General features: G+C 42.8%; 1 protein-coding gene across 3 annotated transcripts in view; it reads right to left on the bottom strand.

Annotated features, from left to right (window-relative positions):
* PTCHD4 (patched domain containing 4) overlaps positions 1-18752 on the bottom strand; it is a 79774-nt gene that overhangs the window by 38720 nt on the left and 22302 nt on the right. The gene's annotated exons all lie outside the window — the stretch shown is intronic.

Raw genomic sequence — 18752 nt, 5'->3', positions numbered from 1 at the left:
CAATCAAACACGTTTAAAGGAGAAAATCTGTTTTTAATTAATCCATATTTAAGTAGTGAGTGCAGAGCTTTTGCTTACCTAAATACATTGCAGTTCGGGAGGGCCAAATGAGATAATGCCTTATCAACAGCCCCGCAGCCGTGGCTGCTCCGTCCCGGACTGACTGGCAGCTGCTGAGAAAAAGAATACGGGCCACTCCATAAAATAGCTGTGCAACCCAGAAACAGCCACACAAACTGCCTGCCGGGGTCTGCTGGGAGTCAGGGTTTGCTATTCTGGTGTGAAAGCAAGGACACCTGAACTGAAGAGTATGTCAAACCAATAGTTCTTGGGTAACCGTGACAGCGTGCTGTTGAGCCTCATCTTATCTATGGCTTTGGAAAGATGCCCTTCTGAGATGCAAAAAACTTCCTCTTACAGTCTGGTGCTTAGGCCTTCTGTCTCACTTTTAACAGCTCTTATTCCTATAACACAACATTCCTGGCAAGATTTTCCCAGTCTCAGGTGTAACAGTATATATCAAATGTATACTGTGTGAATCTCCTCAGGACATTGCTGATCTCATACTCCAGTCAAGGTTAATTATGCTGTGACTTCAGCTAGATCCTTGAACAGAAGAATGCGGATATCAGCTGGGGATTATTGCTATTATTTGCTGTTCCTGCTGCTATATCTCATAAAGCTGATGCCCATGGCAATGCTGCTGGCACCATGACTGACACATGGTTTTTCATTTATCTTTTCTTTGAGCAATAAAGATTTTCTCCTTTAAGATGTATTTCCAGTAAGTCTCTGGTCTTCCCAACGTCATGATGGCTCTTCTAAAATATGGTAACTTCCAGATGTCTGTATGTCCTGCTGGAGGATATACCTTAGTGCAGATCAACAGCTGAGCAAGCATCTTCCCATCTCTACTCTCTTGCATCTTAAATACTAACTTGTACTAATGAGAGTGCCAGAAGCATAGCATAGACATATATCGTATTACAGAGACTGCCTCAGCCCACTTGGCAGAGTTTTGGTGATGGCTCATGGTCAAAACATGAAGCAAACAGCAATACCTGTGTGATACAACACGCCTTCACCTTTGCAGCAAGAACCTCTTTTACCAGGCAGCTGGTGGCCTGACTCCAATACCCTCCAGGTGCTCCTGCTCTCTTGTGAGCCAGAATGCTTCACTCACAAGCATCAGATTAGAAAGTAGTCTGAGTGGTTTGCTGTCCCTTATTTCTTTGTGGTGATAGCAAGCCTTGGCCAAAGAGACATCTGGCCTCCCACCCTTGTTTTATAGCAGAAGAGTGACATGCTCCAAATACAGAATGCAAGGAGGACACAGGAGGCCGTATCAACCTTCCAGAGCCAGGTCTGCTCTGTTACTTTGGCCAAATCTTTCTGCTTCAACATCTCAGCCTCTGGAGTGCATTTGTATTGCAGGGTCCTGAGTGTTTGGAATGGATCTCACACTCCAGCTATGTGCTATGTGCTCATAAGTAATAAAAGCAGAAGCCAAAAGCACAGCTGTTGCAAGCTATCCCAGACAAACTAATTTCTGAGGTAATTCCAATGAGTTTGATAAACTGGTATTATGAAATCATAGAGAGAAGGTTTGGAGAGAAGGCCTTGATACCTGTCATTTTCACACAGACTAATTGAGAAGGTTATGGGAGAGGGGGAGGGTAATGCTGACAGTGGAGAGATCCCTTCTCTGAAACACCATGTGTATATTTTTTGGTGTGTATGTATATAATCTATAATCTATATAAAATATATATAATCTACATAAAAAAGAAAAATTCCCCTTCTCTCTTTACTTGCTGCTTTGGTCCCCTGCTGCTCTGTGCAGGGAATATTAGGGCTCAGCTGCTGTCAGAATATTGTTGTGTCTGACCATTTAAAGAACAGTTCTCAAACATGAGGTGGCCACAAGGAAACTATGGATTATAGTTTGACAAAGTCACTTTGTCCAGTAGTTATCAGCATACACAGCACTACCATACAAGTGTGTTGGCATGGAATGGTTTGTAAGGATGCTGCCTCTGAGGAGGTCGTGAAAGATGGTTACACTGAGTTTTTGAGGAGCCAAAGAGGAGATAGCTCTCCAAAGTGGTTAGATGTAGAGTGTGGTCACAGGTTACACACTGATTGCAAATAGGAATCAAACAGAACAGAGCTGGATGCTGAACAGACAAGGGCATCAAGGACTGTGGGAAGAAAGGCTGAAAGAAGAACATCTGATGAAGTACATGGAGCATGGGAAGCATGGTGGTGAGGAGGCAAAAACAGCACGGTGGGGAAGTGTATTAGATGAATCTGAAGAATGGAAGATAGGATATGGTAATACCTCAGCTGTGAATTAAATTGCATATTTTGTGCAATGCTGCACTTTTAGAGCCTAGAACCTAGAAGGAGCTAGGCTCCAAATGATTTTGATACTGCTTTAGTCTGTAAAGCTGGAAATGAAATATCCAGCAATGATTTGGGGAAGGCAAGAACCCAAAAATGAAAAACTGCAATAAGAGAAACCTGTAAGTGATCTATTTTTCCTTTTGTTGCCATCTGAGTCTGGATGTGAACTTTACAACAAAACCCAGACTGTGGTTATCTGAAAACCAGCGTGTTAAGAAGCACGTGCTGCAGCTCAGACCAGGAACCTGAATTTTAACTCTTACCATTAGTTCTTCCATCACTGAAGTCCATGAGGCACAAATCCTCAGCCTTCTCATCTACTGTACCATTGTGAAGAGCAATTGGTGAATGGGAAGCAGGACATGGGCCAGCACTGTGTCCTTGCAGCCCAGAAAGCCAACTGAATCCTGAGCTACATCAAAAGCAGCATGGCCAGCAGAGAGAGGGAGGGGATCTGCCCCTCTGCTCTGTGCTGGTGAGCCCTCACCTGGAGTGCAGCATCCAGATGTGGAGTCCTCAGCACAGGAGGGACATGGAGCTGTTGAAGAGTATCAACCACAGAAATGATCCAAGGGATGAAACACCTCTCCTACCAAGACAGGCTGAGAAAACTGGGACTGTGCAGCCTGGAGAAGAGAACACTGCAAGGTGACCTGGGAGCAGCCTGTCAGTATCTATAGAGGAGCTACAGGAAAGGAGGGGACAGACTCTTTAGGAGGTTTAGGTTGGATATAAGGAAAGAGTCTTTTACAGTGAGGGCAGTGAGGCACTGAAACACGTTGCCCAGAGATGTGGTGGATGCATTGCCCTGTCAAGGTGAGGCTGGATCAGGCCCTGTGCAACCTGAGCTAGATGTGGTGCCCCTGTGCAATGCAGGGAGTTGGATGAGATGGCCCTTGGGGTCCCTTCCAACTCTAAGATTAGATGGTTCTATGAGTTATGGCTGTGACCAATCTTCGAGGAATTGCTGTCAGTTTTCATTGCAAAGATGAAAAAAGAGTTGTCAAAGGACCAAGGGGGTGAAAAACTAATCATGATGTTCATCTGAAGAGACAGAGAGCAGCAATTACTTACCACTGAAACTAGCCTTAATGTCTAGACCAAAAGAAAAAGAAGCATTACACGGGACTATCATTAACAAGACATCTGATAAGGGAACTAGGTGAAATCAATCTCTTTGCTGAGAGGCAACACATAATTTAACGGATTTATGAGCACTTCATGGGCTCTTTGCTGAGCTCCACCCGAAGCACAAGCTAATAACCACTGGATGAGTTTGTGAGAAAGAAACAGTAGGGACCAGTGTGCAGCTGGCAGTAATTGGGAAATAGATGCAAATGTAAGAGATGCAGTATGCCTTGATTTGAGGGAGTCCCTGTGAGGTACCACCTCATATATTGCTGCCATTATATGAACTCATGAAACGTGAGCCACATGAATGATGATATCCTTCCAGTACTTTTGGGGGTGCTGGACCTCAGTGAGTACAAAGACATGTAGGCCTAGGAGAGCTCTCCAGATCAGAGTCACAGCTGTGTTGAAAAGATGAAAAACTAGCAAAAACAACAACAACAACAAAACACCAGGACAACAATAAAATAAAGAGCTTAGTAACCTCTGTCTATATCCAGTTGGAGCTTGGGCTCACCAAAATGGCTGTATTAGGAAGATAGGTTTCAGGAGTGATTTTGGCTTTTCATTAAGTTGGTTGTGACAGTCCTTAAAAATACTGCTAAATAACAGAATGTTTTCCTTATAAAAGTCTTGCAAAATGGAAAGTACCTAAATAGTAATACAAACATAAGGGCACTCTGCAGGAATACTTGCAGCAGTCTGGTGAGTCAAGACAATTATCCAAAGTTCCCTAAAGGCAGCTATAAATTAGGAATAGTTAAGAAGATGAAAATTTGGGATGAATTTGGCAAGACAGTGATTTATTACACAGATAGAAGACAAAATTGCTGCTCTTCTATAACTGAAACTTCATAGGTTTCAGGTAAAACCAGGTAAAACTATTATGGCAAAGAATTGCATCCTATCATTTTTGTATCAGAATTGGTAGTTGAGGCATTGCTTGCCCCTAAAAATGCACAGCACCTTCTTCTGGCACGAACTGGCTTCCCTGCAGCTACCAGCCCGTGGCTTGGCGTGTTGGCCCCACCTGCTCCACACAAATGCTAGCACTCTAAAAGCTCTTTCTCACTGGGACCATACAGCCCTGTGAAGTGCAATATTGTCACTGCTCGAAACCATCTACAGCCTTCCACTGAGTTTGCCTGGCCCAGGACATGTCAGCATTAATCTGCCCCAGCCTTCCTTTACATTTCCCCAGCTGGGCTGTGCCTCACATAGCTGTGACACCTGTGCCTTTGGCTGACCAGAGGTCTATTGTAGGATATGGAAACAGACTTGTGACAGCAAAGACTTTGAGAAGTGGTTGTATAGGCACAGCTTGGCACTGCAGACCCTGGGCTGCAAAGAGCTCACCCACTTCTGGTACAAGGAATGCAGACCTGGAGCCAGAGGGAACTGTGCTTGGGGTAACCAAGAGAAGAAAAAAAAGTGTCTTGGGTATGGAAGGGCACTACATTAGGTAAAGTGGAGTTCAATGGGGAGCTGCAGACCACTGGAGAAAGCACAGAGGTATACAAGCGTGTTAGCAAAAACATAAAAGTGAGTCCAGTGGGATCATAGAAGTAGGAGGAAGACATGAGAGTCACTTCATCCAGTGACAGACTCCAGCATCCCAGCCTGGTTTTGGTACATAATCAAGGAAGCAATAAACACTGCCACAAAATCTCACATTCTCACTGCTGGATTAAAGGAGATCAGCTCAGCAACAGATACTGCACACAACACAAATCTACACGTGATCAAGTGAATCAAAACCGGAATGCCCATTAGCATCTTGCTAGCACTGCTCACTGAACTGCTGCCACCTTCCTCTGCCTCCTCTAACAGGTCTGCAGTGTCACCTTCCTGAGCTGACCACAGGAGCACGTTGGGAATTCCCACTCAGTGCACCCTCTGCCAAGATCCCATTGGTTTTGCTTCTGGGGATGGAATTCCTCATCCTTCACATGTAAATGCCATCTTTGTTTCTCGAGGCAGCATTGAGCACTCAGCTGTGATGAAGCACATGTCAGCAAAGAGAGACGTGCCTGATGATGTTCTTGCAATGCGTTCTCATTATTTGTCTCTGCCAAAACTTGCCTTATCTAAGAGTGCTGCTGCTATTGATTTCCTTTGCACTCGAGAACATGAGGAAGGTATTGAATAGTATAAAAGAAATCCCTTTTGGCCTGATTAACAATGTCTTCACAGGAGGAAGAGTGCATAATTATAAATTAATATTTAATGATTACATTTAATAGAAGCTACGGTGATTTAATAAAGTACAAGCCCACGAACGTATCAAAAAGATGTACAGAATAAATCAAATTGCCATTATTTGAGAATACTACAGCAGTGTAGTTTCTTTTCATATGTAAAGTGTTAGATGCATTTTTGAAAAATACAAAGTTTACCTGATAAGGCCTATTTGCAGTAATACCATGGGAGTAATATTTGCACCATTTACAAACCCATTTTACGTCATAATGTTTACTGATTTTTCCAGGTAAGTCTTGGATTGTAAGGCTAAAACTTACTATTCCCATCGTTCTATTTCATAATAAGATTTTAGGAGATAAAATTGTTGGATTATTTAAAATTAAATCTTTTATATATTAAAAGTGTTACTTTCTTTTCTGTAATTTTAAAAGAAAAAAAGAACTCCTGGAAGTTTTAATTCTTCTTTTCCTCATACACTGATTATACTTTCTTCCAATTTGTCTTTATTTTCTTTTTCTACCAGTGGAGGAGAAAGAAAAAAAAAAAAAGAAAAACAAGGGCTTTAGAGTGGAATGTAAATAACGTATGAAAACTGGAAACAGATAACTATTTCCCCCCCCCCCAGGAAAATTCAATTTTCTTACACTTGGACAAACTGTATCCCTTTTGACATTCTCTTTTCTGCAGTAATGGTGATGGAGCACTGGCAGAGTGCCTGGAGCAGTGGTGGAGTCTCCTTCTATGAAGATCACCAAGACCCATCTGGAACAAACCTTTTCTTCCTGCTGTAGGGAACTGCTCTAGCAAGGATTGGACTCAATGACCTTTTGAGGTCCCTTCCATCCCCTGCGATTCTGTGATGTGTGATTCTGTGATGAAGCTCGGGTAAATCACAGTAATTTCATGCTAGTTCAGGTACCTATAACAAGAGTCGGTTTGGATTGACTACAGACTTAATCAGGGATGACCAAACCCTGCTAAAATCTTAGGGAGAATCATACAGTCACAGAATCACCAAGGCTGGAAAAGATCATCAAGGTCATCCAATCCACCTGTGTACCTACCAACAATAGTTCCCACTAAACCACATCCCTCAGCACATCTACGTGAACTTCACCAGTGCTGGTGATTCCACCACCTCCCTGGGCAGCCCGTTCCAGCTCCTGACCAACCTTTGGGAGAAGAAGTAAGTCTAATAACCAACCTGAACCTCCCTTGGTGCAACTTGAGGCCATCCCTTCTCATTCTATCACTAATTAATGTGGGAGAAGAGGATGACCTCCACCTTGACAGTTTGTACAATTGCTCTGTGATGATAGTTCGTTGCACTTTTGGCTCTGTGGATAGCAACTTATGTTCCAGATGCATTAATAGATTACAGTGACAGTATTTGAAATCATGCATTATATTTTATGTATATTTATTCTGATTTTTTTTTTCAAATTCTATGAGAGGAATTGATAATTCTCTGTGTTGGGCAGCAAACTTTGTGCATAATCTTGGCACTATGGCTTTGAGCAGATTTATTTTTCTCTAAGCAATTAAGTCTTCAAGACAGTAACATTTCTTCATGACCTTCATATTCCTAAAAATATTTGGGTTTAACTTTTCAAGGACTTTTCAGAGAACTTGGATTCTGCCTTTATTAAAATTTCAAACCCATATATAGTGTTCTCACATGACATATTTAAGCTGAGGGCACTTCATCGCTCATATGGAGGAGAGAGTTATAAAATCATGAATAATATGGGGGAAGATCTTTATGGAAGAAATGTTTGATACATCATCCAGCACAGGAACTCTGTAATCGTGGCCATAACCCTTGAAATAACAAGCTGAAAAACCTAACGCTTCTCAGAGCTAAGATGAACTTGTGGATGTTACAAGTTTACATGGCAAAAAAAGTGACAAAATCCTAGGCTGAGAACTTCCAGCTGCAGAGTTATTATCTGTGGTTCCTCAAAGGAGAGGAATAGTCTGGGAACTGCGTGTTTGCTCTGCCTTGCTGTGTTTTCCAGTTTTACCAGCCACTGCCAGAAGCAGATTCAATTAGAGGAGTCCGTGGCCTGCCCTGACAGAGTCGTTGTTTGGTTCTGTGTCCTCATGACAGAAGAAATGACCCTTGGCTTTAGAGCAGATACCCAAATTTTGGAAGACTGAAATTATCTGGGATGATACTCATTCGCTGAGCAATAGATCTAAGATGATATCGTAAGATGAAGGTTTTCCAGTCACCAGAAGCTGGATTCAATGAGCTAGTGCTGCCCCTGAATTTCACTCATTATGCCATGAATCAAACTTGATAGAGGGGTATTAGACAAAAATTTATCATCTTGAGACATGTCTTCTTTGTTTTGTCATGTAAGGTTAGAATAAGGAATCTCCATGGGAGCACTATGAAATCATCCCTAACAAATTCAGAGTAACTTTGTTGATAAGAAACTTCTGATTTATTCAAGTGGTCAGCGGGTCAGTGACCCAGTCACAAATACCATTAAGACAAAAGCCATTGAAGAATGTGAAATGTAAGTAAAAAAAAATCTATATTTTTTGACTTTTTGTGATGCTTTCATTTTTCCATGTTAATGTCAGGTCAAGCAACGGTCTCTAAGAATGAAAGAAACTTGCACTGTGTTTCTGTAAAAGGCAATAAGTTGTGTTAGTGACTAATGAAACTAAAGAGGTTCCTATGTTTCTAAGCAAACTTTGAATAAGGCCAAAGAAAAGCTGATTACTAGTGAAAATAGAAAGCTTGGTAAGAAATGCATTGTTTGAAGTGTGCTTGGTAACAGTGTCAGGTCCCTGGGAAGTGATATGATGAGATTGGTGAAAGAGGCCACAAAAGCCAAGGTAAGGTCTCCCAAAACACTAAAAACATTCTCGAAGCTGACAAAACTTGCAAGCAGAAGTCTCAGGTGGACAAAGTTGAATGGTTTCACTGCTGTGAAAGCTGAATCACGAGTGTGTGTGGCATATACGATTATACTTTGATGGTGGTGGTACTTTGATACTGCATTTCTGGAAAGGGGACAATGTTTTTGCCTTTGTCTTTTTGTCTGGTGTTTTATGTGAGTGTATGCATCTGGGCTCGGTTGTCTCCCTGAACATCCATTACCTTTGTACCTCCCAACCGATTTCAGAGATTGTGGCAGAGAGATTTTAATCATAGCATCTTTCTACCTTTTTTTTTTTTTTAATAGTCTCAAAAGAGATTCTATTACTTCTATTACTCCTCAAGGAAAGAAGAAGTATATTAGAGGCCACTCAAGAGAGATCTTTTGAGACTTCCTGCATTGGTTTCCTTGTTCAGAGTTTGACTTCAAATCACCTATGGAAGAGATAGCACATGTAGTGTGCTATCTCAGTCAAGCCTTCTGTCCCTCAGTATCCTGCCATTCTCATTCATTTAAAAGCTGGATAATGGCTCTCACTGCTGCTTAGCTCTGGTGGGAGAGACCCCAAAAGCCCAGAGAAGGGACTGCAGAAGGCACAGAAACAAGGACTAGGTCAGCCCAGCAGCTCCTGCTCCTCAAAGCTGCACCCTGAGGCTGCCTGGCAGTGCGCTGCAAGGGGCAATCACTCTGTTTTTGTCTGATATTATCTCGTTAGCCCCAACACCACACTTTCTGGCAGTGCTTTCAGCTAGCAGTTCTCTTCTGGGGTCTTCTCTTTCAGCTGCTCCCACAAGAAGGGGCTGCACTGGAATGGTTTTGCCCTTTATGTAGTTGCTTTTTTTTTTTTTTTTCCCCAGGGCTCTCAGTCTGCTTTGAGGTTTAAATTGCCTCAGCTGAAAACTCCATGCCAGATTGTTTTAAATGTTACTGTGGCAGGACAAAAGGTTTCAGCGCTCTGCACTTGGTATGCACAACACCCCTCTGCGCTCTCCTCCTGTACCTCTGCACTCCCCCTCAAGGATAATAGTTTCTCCAAAGTAATAATAAAATTATCAATGAGAAACATAAAGAAGCAGAGAAAAATCCACCTGCTGGGGTTTGGGAGGGCGTGTAGCAATCTGCTCTTTGGTGCTCCTCATAAAGCAGTGCAAGTGCTCCCTCTAGTAGGTTGCACCTACGGTTCCCAAATTGATGTGGAGTTCATCAAATCATACAGTACTAATTGTGGCCGTGCTAGCAAAATAATGTTCTCCATACACTGCAATCGAGTTTAAATGCCAAGCTGAGATACAGCATTTAACATCTCAGCGTTTGAGTGGGGGTAGGGAAGTGCAGGTTGGGTTTGTCTACATGCATACCAAGCTGTAAGGAGATGCCTCAGTACATTGGGCTTGAGGAGCAGAATATGAGCACAAGATTCCCGACTGCTGAAATCCTGCAGCTGACTGCAGGACAGTGCAATGACCGTGTGCCAGGACGCAGCCACCTACTCTCAGGGAAGACTGATTCAAATACTGCCAAGACACAGAATGTGCTCATTGTGTTCTCCAGTGATACACAGCCATGTCTGGGTGAATGTGGCAGCTGCTGGCAGTGCTGCACGGAGCACCACCTGCATGGTGCTGTGAGCCTGGTGATGCTCACCACTACTGGACCAGCCTGCACAGCAAGGGGAACGTAAAGAAGTAAAAATGCAGTTATTCGTGCTGAAATTTGGCCAAGGCACTGATGACAGTATGCCCGTTCTGGCAGAACAACAATTAAAGGGCATTTCTAGTGAACCAAAACTGGAAAACTTGAGGTTTGTGTCTCATCCACTTGGTACCACGAGCAGTCCCATGCTGACAGCCACCACTGGTACCTCCTCCCAGAAGTGTGGGTGGAACACGGCCTGATTCAGCACATGCAGCACGATGAGCATGTGCAGAGTCCCATCTCCTCAGTCTGAAGGCCACTAACACATCATGCTGATGATACAGCAGATAGCTGCTGGATGACATCAGCTGCTTCTGTTATTTGGTTATGGTCGCAGAAGAACGAACCTGGGGCAGTCTGTCTTCAGTGTGCAGTGTGTCCCCAAAACAGTGATCCAATCAGAGACAAGAAATCACTCGGTGGGAAAAAGATGAGTGAAAACAGTGATCAGAAATGGAAGGAACTGAGTTATTAAAGCCTTGTCTAATCAGTGACTGCACAGTGAAAAATGTATACGTGATAAAAATGTGAACCAAGCTTTTTTGTGTGTGTGTTTGCAGTAGACACTTCAAGCTTTGGATTCTGTGCAGTTTTTTACACTGCAGGTGAATGTAACAGGCAATTCTGTACGTTGGCAGATGGCCCATCCTGTTCTGTGTCCTGTTCCTGACTCTTCACAGGAAAATGTTCAGACACATGAGAGCAGCTATGGGATTTTTTTTTCCACTGTGGCTGGTTTTGAACTGGGCTTTTGAACCTGGTTGTTAATTTTTATAGTTCCTCCTTACCACCAAGTCTGGGTGCTGCGTTATTATCCGCAGTAACAAAGATGCTGTAGCCAGCTGTGCAACACTCCAGTCCTTCCTGCACCAGGCTGAACTGGGACCACAGCTGTACCTTGCAGCAGTGAGTTCCAGGGGCTGACTGTGCATAGAAGATATTTCTGGAGAAGGTCAGTGCTCTGACTGCCTTTTGTTTTCACTTGAAAACCAGAGGCACAACTTTGTGCTTCCCTACGTACCTATGGAGAGCAGACAGTGTTTGACAGAGCACAGGCTCACTCTCTGTTTGCTCCTTCAGGCAGCAGATCCCACCCTTCCTGCTCAGCAGGGAAGAAAGGACAATGTGGTATTTCATTTTTCCTCCACGCACCAAACAACACAGCACATATCCTTCTGACGCTCAGCTGTCCCACTTCTGCTCTTTCCCACAGACCCACAGTGCTCCAGCAGAGATCAGGAGCCATCACAGAGTTCACAAGAAAATATGAGCAGCTGTAAAATACCCAGGAAAATTAAAAAGTGGTACAAAATTATATCCATGCTGAAGTAAGAATGGCCCCACATATAAAATATCCTAGAAGTAGATACTATGAAAAATTACACTCCACGGTCTGGCCAGACAGACTCTGAAATTATAGGCATAAACTACAGCAAGGAAAATATTAAGAAATACCTTTACAAATGTATAGCTATTTAAGCACTGGAACAAGCTGTCGAGGCTGGTTATGGAACTGCTACCAATAATGCTATTCAAGGCTGTATTTGACACTGCCCTATTAGGGATGATATACGTAGAGCTAAATCATTTCTGCCATGATGCAGCTCCTTTCCAGCCCAAATGAACCAGATGTAAATGTGATGTGCATCGATACATACTAAGTACAAGGAATGAAACTCCTGTTAAATGAGATCAACGGGCAGGAAAGGTCCATCCAATAAAGAACCTCAAATAACCTCTTCACAGAAGGGAGAATTGCCATGGAAGGGTAGAAAAATGAAAGCAAGAGGTGCTCAGACAAATGTGAGAGGCATCTGAAAAGGAAGCATTCTTTATAAACTGAACAGAGATCATGTATTAAGATTACTAAATGAACATCTTCAACTGTAAAAGAAAAACATTCCTTTCAGCCTTTGACACTGTAACTCAAATCATGCTCTCTTCCTGTACCAAACTCCTTTTTTAAAGATCTTGTAGAAATGCTTGCAGCAAATTGGAAGTAGCTCCATTTCAGTAGAAGACTGCTACCAGTCTGTCAGCTGCAGATGAAGAGCTGTGGAAATTGTTTTGATAAAATATATATATATTTAAGCCCAGAGAGAGACAACAGCGTTTTGAGTCTTCACCTTGGACAACTGGGTTACTGCAGTTCACGCTGGAATCAATAGGAAAAAGAGTTTAACTGCCTGTTCTCAAGAAGCCCAGCCAATACCTCTGTATTTCTTCTGTTGATATGAAGGACCTAGTAGCCATGTGCTGTGCTTGGGCCACGTCCAAGATCAAATCTTTTAACCTGAGCTGAGCCTCAGAGGAACTGGCCAGCAGCCTTGCAGACCTGCTGGGATGGAGCGATTGTCCTAAGGGACGACCAGCTTTTGAGCTGATAGGAGGAAAAGAGACTTTCCTCTAAGTCTCTACAAGAAAAGAAGAGCTAGACTGCAATCTGTACGTAACTGAAGTCCTTTTACACACGCATACTATATATATATATCTCTGTATATGTGTGTGTGAGAGAGTGTGTGTAAATATATGCAATATATTTGCAATATATGCAATTTCTCTGCAATGACTAGGAGAGAAATTGGGGTTGTGTTACTTCAGTTAAGTGAGGAACATCTGGGACACCTGAAAAGTTGATTTAAAACTTTATTTATCCTTCTCATTTTCTCCTTTTTGCTTTCCTGTGTTGTTGTTACTCTCATTTCCAGCTTTAAGAATCAAGAATGGACAATTTCTTATGAAGGACAAGGTATTTCAAGTTCTTGATTGGTTTGCTAAGTGGATGGGGACTTCTGTAAGATAAAACTGCAGGTTCACTGGTTTGTAAGATATTGAGTGGTGAGATTTATGGTAGCACTCCCTGCTCCTTACGTAGATCAGATGATGGCATGAAGTTCACATGCAGTTTGTTTTAGTGCTAAATCAAAAGGACAAAACCAGATTTACTCCTGAAATATTTCTATGTTGCAGCAGTAATCAGGAACTCCATCGTTCAAAGCAAGGGTTAGATGTGCTGTGGTCCTTCAAGAACACACAGACATAACATGCTCTTAGGCCCTCATGCTCTTCTTGTCAGATTTTAAAAGTACTTTCCCCATCCGTGCTACGAATACTTTTCCTGTCATTACCATTAAGGGTAATTCCATGACATCTCAGATTTACTCAAAGGTGATCATCATCCATGATTTTAACAACTGCTGTAGTCATCCTCTGAAGGAGGTTAGATGGCTTCTGCCTGAAATGTTAGCGACTGCCTGGAGCACTGCCTGCTTCTGCCTTGTCTCCTTCCGTGTGAGTTTCTCAGTCAGGGGAGGGAATTCCTGGGAATTACAGCAGAGAGGTCTGCATCCTAGCTACACCCTACACTTGTCATTTTGGGTTCTCACATTGAGAATAAGGATCCGGCCCGAGGCAGGTTTCTGCAGTTGGTTCCTCCTCACTGTGTTGCCGGAGTATCATTAGCAGTGAAACTTTCTATTGGGGAAACAGTGTTCCAAGGTGTGGCAGGGCATCCATTGAGCTTGACGCCTTGTACCAGCTCGGTGGAAGCAGCCTTTCCAGTGAAGATCTCAAGAGTGGTCACAGGATGGATCACAAAGGGCAGGAGATATTTCTTATATTGGGTCACCATGAATCCAGCCAAGAAGCACTTCAATTTTTTAAAGCAAAAACCATTTTTACACTCTATTACATCATAGCTACTTTTTTCTTTTTAGGTAAGATTTCCACTAAGATACATGGTGAGGCACTTCACTGAGTGCCAAGCAAAATTACATGTAAAATGACATAATTGATATACCTGTGTTTAAAAACATACAGTGAGATCCTCAGCTGAGTTTAATCATTATCTCCATGATAATATCAGTCTGGTTCCTGGGCATTAAAAAGGAAATCACGGGAGCAATAACTTCTCAATTATGTAGTTAACCTTCTGGTTATATTAATTAGTGATGATTAGACAAGGGGAACCATAATTATATCATATACATAACAACCCTTTGAAATTGTACTGTGTATCTAAACACAAAAGGCAGATGTGAGCATCTAAGCAGGTTCATTTCTCAGGTCTGGAAAGCCCAGAGGCTGACATGCTGTCTCTTATGTGAAGATCCTCCAGTGGTGATAGAGGTGCCAGTGCCAAACTTGAACCATTGTTTTGTATTTGTTTTCATGAAAATTAGAACTGTCCCATATTCTTATTTCATGTAGCAATTAATGAAATCTACCTGTAAAAATAATAATAATAAAAATAGAAGTCTATGCCCAGTTCAGTTCCTGAAGGAGGAAACCCTCTTCGCTACCTGCTATTATTTATCTGTTTGGCTTCAGGGAGCCCCCCCGCCTCTGTTGGAAGGAGACCCAGTCTGTGTCAGCAGTTTCTGCACAGGGTCTCTCCTAAGAGCCATGACTCAACAAAGCAGGGCAGATGCTGTAATGGGGAGACTGGTTCTCCTGGGGCATCTGAGAAAGAGATGTTAGGAAGGAGGACTCAGAACAAGTAGAGTTCCCTAGCACTGTCCTCTTGTCTTATTAAAGGCTGAAGTTTCTCACCATGAAGACCATGAAGTAAAGCCAACCTAAGCTCGTGCTCCTACCCCAGTATCTCAGAGATATCTCTGAGGTATCTCACAGGTAAGACCTCAGTAAATAGTCACTGTGTAGGTCATTCAGTTTAAATTTAGAAATAAATACATAAATAAATATTTCAGATGAGACTTGGGATAGGAATTATGGACCTAACTATCTGTACAAGTCCAGGTAATATTCTCATGTAACACATGTTAGGACATGAGGAAGCAGTCTCCAATTCTACTATGGGAGGTTGAGGTTGGGTGTTAACAACGTCTTTGTAGAGGGAGTGATGAAGAATAAGGAAGAGCTTCCTGGGGAATTGGTAGAGTTACCATCCCTGGAGGCATTCAGGAGACGTGTGGAAGTGGCATTAAGGGATATAGTTTAATGATGGGCCCTGGTAGGTCAGGCTGATGGTTGTACTTCATGGTACTGAAAGTCTTCTCCAGCCTACATGATTCTATGGTTCTATTCCTGTCATCCAGATGGCAGCATCTTGCTCTGCATGGGAAGAGCAAGTGTAGATGAGTAACACAGGATTTCCATTAAAATCATTCGTTTAAAGGTGAATGCCAAAAAGACATTTTACAACAATCAAATATACTTTAAATGAACATTTTACAAACGTCAGGCTGAATCTTCCTAAAGCTGTCAGCATTCAGGTATGTGAATATTCTGGTTTGCACTGCCAGGTACTTAGTGGCTGTAACCCAGGTTAATTGTTATTATTGCTACTATCATCTCATTATCATTATTATGTAAGTAACTTGGGTTTGAAAACCTGACTTGTAAGTCTGACATTCGTAATTCTGGGAAACTTCACAAACCGTTTCATTTAGATTCACAGAATTATTATTTGATGTGTTTTTAACTCTGTGGTTCTGTCAGCGATGGATACTGGTACAACATGGACCACTGTTATGTACTGTCCTGTAGAATTAATAGCATTGGGATCTTCAGTGGATCTTCTCTAAGGTATCAGATCACTTCACAGTAAAGCAGACTCAGCAGAAAACTGTCTTGGGAGGAACACAGTTCTGTGGGGCCCTGGGCACACCATGGGCTTTGCAAGATGTCACTAGCTGGCTTTAATTCAAGGCACCAAAGGCACCTGTATCTTTGCAGGATGTACTGTAGGACTTCAATAAGTCATGACCCCATATTTTAGCTGGTCAGACTGTAGAACTCTTCCATAATATTTTCAAACAGCAGTTGGTAAGCAACTGTTTCCTAATATATTTCCAATTCAGTCTGCCTTTCAGAATGAAATTTCTGTAGAAAGTTTCTTAAGTGTATTCTTTTTCAACTTGAAGTTTGTTCAATATAATGCTATAGAAGCAATCCTTGCAAATAATTCATTTCAAGAGAGTTGTTGTTTTTCTTTTGCTCTCGGCAACGGTTGTGACAAGAGTGACAGCACAAAACACAATAGAAAGTTGTAAACATTTTTTTCCTTAGACAGAGAACTCCTAAATTTCCACCTAAATGGGAAACCAAGCCAGTCTGCTTTCAGAAGGTCCTCGCTTAATCCCAGGCTGAAAAAAAATGCACAAATTAAGCACAATGCTACTGCTACTCCAGCCAATGCACTTGGGGTCTAGGAGCTCTGATGCTTTTGAGATGTATCAGTAGAATGGGGCTGTGCTGTTCCTGCTGTACCAGGCAACGGGAAGGAAAGGGGCAATGAGCTCAAACTGAAACACAGAAAGTTGCATCTGTGCATGGAAAAACGTCACTGTTAGGTGACAGGACGCTGGAACAGGCTGCCCAGAGGGGCTGTGGAGTCTCCTTCTATGGAGAGATTCAGAACCTGCTTGGATGTGGTCCTGAGCAATGTGCTTCAGGTGACTCTGCTCAAAGCACAGGGGTTGGTCTAAATGAGCCCAAATGATGCCTCCCAACCTTAACCATTCTGTGACTGTCACCCAGTTAGGTCAGCCTGAAGAAGAGCTTCACCTGCAGGCTCTGTTTGGTACTCCACAGGAGTGACAACCTGGGGGTCTGTCAAGCAAAGATCCCCCAGATCATGTGTCCCGATCACTACAGCCACCTGAAGAGACACCAGCAGAAGAATAAATAACTGAGGGAAGATGCTTTTCATTACTTCACAGTTCTTTTTTGGCCTTCAGTTCCATTTGTTGCACAAACAAGGCAGCACCATTTGGCTCTGTTATCTGATACTCACCTCCTGACAGCAGCACAAAGGTGCTCTGTTCTGCTAACAAACATGAGTCTTCCCTTTGCCACCTTTTCCCCTTCCTGGCATACAAATCTCTTTTTTCCACCCTTCACTCAGGTCAGAAACAAGGAACAGATAGAGCAGTTACAGCTCCCTCTCTCCAGTCTTGAAGACAATAAACACGATCTAGATCAATCCACACTCCATAAACTCTATTTTCCCAAAAAAACCCAGAAGTTGCATCCAAACCACACCATCTCAGCAAACCAACAGAACATGCCTAGAATATATGCATGAAAGAGTGAGAATTGGCACAGATCAAACTTCCTGGAGCCATTAACAGTACAGATGACTGAATGAGAGGCTTTAGCACGGCTTTGTATATCTGCATTGATGAGGCTGAACCAATCATACAACTCCTCGGTGCCTTTTGCCTTATTCTTCCCTTTTGCAGCTGGTCGGCCACTGCATCCTACTCCCTCCTACCTTGGCCAGCTGCACCTACCTTGAGTGCAGCACAGAAGGCAGCAGCCTGTTCTCCTGTCCTGTAAGGGACAGGGATGCATTAAATGGTTAAAGAAAAGGCAGAAGGTGAGGGATACACATACCTAAAGGGATTTTCTTTAGAGAAAGAGCAAGAGTAGTCTATTTTTGTTGTTAAGTGTGCTTTTTAAGAAAAATATAGGACACTCCAAACCTTGACTCCAGCTTTGCGCGCTTTGTTACCTCTCAGTGTAGCAGAGGGCTGTTCTTGAGTACTACAAGTATGAACAGACTTGAAAAATTAACTGAAAGGAAGCAGAGCTATTCCCACAGATAAGATTTTCGGACATCCAAAAGCCAGCAGGAAGCTCTGGGGGTCTCTGCTGAGACTGCTCCCAGTGCCATAACTGGGGTTCAGCCTCGTGGTGTGGAGCACCCCTGGCAGACACGGCTGTGGTTGCACTGAGCACTGCTGCCTCCGTGAGCCATCTGTGGCACGCTGCCTCTGCTTGCCAGCATCCCTTCCTAGCAAACTCATTAACCACACAGATGCGCTCAATGTGCTGGAACAGAAATGAGAATGAGAGTAATGAGAACAATTCTCCTGCTAAAAGAACTGGTTTCTACATCTGTTCTTTGACTGCACCTTCCCCTGCCTGGGTGCAGCACTGAGGAAATATCTGCAACTGATCTTGAACTTCACAGACCGAGGGATTATGCACTACAGACACCGACAGACACTTTGCTTACAGCCTGGCAAACACCACAGCTTTCACCTTCTCTCTGCAATAAGGTACATCAGTCTTATTCATACACCAAGCCATTCCCCTCTGCCCCTCAGACACTGCTGGAAGAGAAACCTTCCTTGGGAAGGATGCTAAAATCTTTCCTCCTCCTTGTCCTCCCATTTCAACCGACTCTTTTGGCTGGCCTCCCATCAAAGTCAGGTCAGCACACATCTGCTTGCTGTGCTGAGCTGACTAGTTTTCAATAACAATTTCTCCTTTGTTTTGTAACCGAGATCAATAAAACTACCCCTCTCTCATATTGGCCAAGATTCCAGCAACGTCATTCACTCCTTCTTGTTGCTACTGCTTCATTTTGTTTTCCTTTTCTTTCTATTTTTTTTTTTTTGGCATGGCACAGATCAATTTAACAAGATGAAAACGACTTAGAGTTTCACTCAAGGT

The sequence above is a fragment of the Cyrtonyx montezumae genome, unplaced genomic scaffold (genome assembly GCF_038088225.1).
Source record: "Cyrtonyx montezumae isolate F1298 unplaced genomic scaffold, pur_monq_1.0 scaffold_13, whole genome shotgun sequence".
NCBI classification, from domain to species: Eukaryota; Metazoa; Chordata; class Aves; order Galliformes; family Odontophoridae; genus Cyrtonyx; species Cyrtonyx montezumae.
This window is presented reverse-complemented; position numbering and strand designations above follow the sequence as displayed.